The 1,726-nt window shown below is 40.2% G+C and overlaps 1 non-coding gene across 1 annotated transcript; it reads left to right on the top strand.

Annotated features, from left to right (window-relative positions):
* The first annotated feature begins 1,226 nt into the window (after nucleotides 1-1,226).
* On the top strand, nucleotides 1,227-1,309 carry TRNAA-GGC. The gene is given in 2 exon segments: nucleotides 1,227-1,264; nucleotides 1,274-1,309. It is a non-coding gene; the product is annotated as a tRNA-Ala (tRNA).
* The last annotated feature ends 417 nt before the right edge of the window (nucleotides 1,310-1,726 follow it).

Genomic DNA, 1,726 nt, shown 5'->3' with positions numbered 1-1,726 from the left:
GCTAAAATCTTCACTGTAATGCTTCTCTTCGTTCACTGAATGAAAACAGTGAAAACTTTTGAAGTATTAAGTATTGGAGTGAATCAGATGTGATTAGTAAACTCCACAAAAAACTCCCAACAAACAAACACAAAATCAGAAGCTCTATCACAGTGAAAACCTGGACAGGAGAAAAACACAAGAAGTGAAATTGTTAGGATTTATTTACGCAGTTCAAAAATCTGAAGTATCTCTGAACAAGTATGTATGTATGTATGTATTTATTTACCTCCTCCAACCTTAAATGTAGCCATTATAAAGGTTTTTAAATATCCAGAAAACTGCAACAAAAATTCTGTCTTTTAAAATCCTGTGCTGCCATACCTTACCTGATTTCCTCATGGACGAGGCTTGCATAGCTGCAGTGTGCTCAGCAAACAAGTACTCGGCAGTATGATTAGATGCTGCCTTAACTCACTTCAGCTGTTTTTGGGGCCTTGCTATCACTAGAATTCAGCCACAGAATGCCGATGGGAAGGTAGCACGCGTTGTCACTTCTTTACTCTTCATAATCTGAAGTTCAAACTAAGAACTAGGAGATGTTTTCTTAAATATTCTGGTTATCTGCAGCACTTACTGTTAGCTAATAGCAAATTATAGCTTGCTATTAAGTAGACTAAAGAACCAGTAAATAGTTCACATGTTATTTCTAATCACAGTACAGTCTAATCCATAAGCAGAGTTGTGGAAGATGTTAAAAGACTCTTCAGTGGGTGACTTTCATAAGAAACAGTGGAAAAATAGAATGAATTGCCAAGATGAGAATGAAATTCTGGTGATTTTGTATGCAGAGAAGTCTCCAAGGCTGCAGATGAACAAGCTCTTTTGGGTAGGCTAATGCTGTGCCAGACAGGCTACACAAAATGTGACGAATGAGCAAAAAAAGTGTCATAAGAGTTTCAGTGTAGATAAATTTAATGTAATGAATCTGGGGGGAAAAAAAATCTTATCTAAACCTGATAAGATGCTGACAGATTTTGGAAAGCAGAACTTGGAGTCATTGCTAACAGGTTTTGAAGTCGCTGGCTCAATGAATACCTGCTCTTGAAAGAGCCCTCGGTGTCTCTGGCGTTATCAGGAAAAGTATTGCGAAGGAGATAAATGCTATTTAAAACCTTAGGCCCATGTCTCGAGTACTCTTAGAAGGACACAGTGGAGTTAGGGTATAGAATAGGGTATAGTATAGGGGGCCGGTTAGCTCAGTGGTTTGAGCGCGGTGCTGGCAACAATGACAACACCGAGGTCGCGGGTTCAATTCCCGCTCGGTCCCCATGTGTTGCCTGGCCTAGTCGAGAGATGGCGTCCCTGCCCATGACAGGGAGGTTGGACTAGATGATCTCTAAGGTCCCTTCCAGCCTAGGCCATTCTAGGATTCTATGAAGATCATAGATAAAATAATGAAAAGGATCGAGAAAGCTGCCTTGGAAGTAGAGGCTAAAAAAGCTGAAATTGTTCAGTTTGGAGAGTAGAACACTGAGATGGGGTAAACTGGAGGTTTATGGAATGGATAAGGCAGTAAGTAAGTATGGGTTTGTCACTCCCGAAATCTTGGTACTAGAACTAGGAGGCAGTGGTTAAAACTGGGGAGAGATCCATTTGAAATAGATGCTTTTGAAGTATTTTTACATGGAAAACTTGGAATTCTGGTGACATAGGAAGCTCTGGAGACAGATGTTTTCATCTGGTT

Source organism: Apaloderma vittatum, unplaced genomic scaffold (assembly GCF_000703405.1).
Source record: "Apaloderma vittatum isolate BGI_N311 unplaced genomic scaffold, ASM70340v1 scaffold160, whole genome shotgun sequence".
NCBI classification, from domain to species: Eukaryota; Metazoa; Chordata; class Aves; order Trogoniformes; family Trogonidae; genus Apaloderma; species Apaloderma vittatum.
Note: the sequence above shows the minus strand (reverse complement) of the source record. Positions and strands in the feature narration are given on the sequence as shown.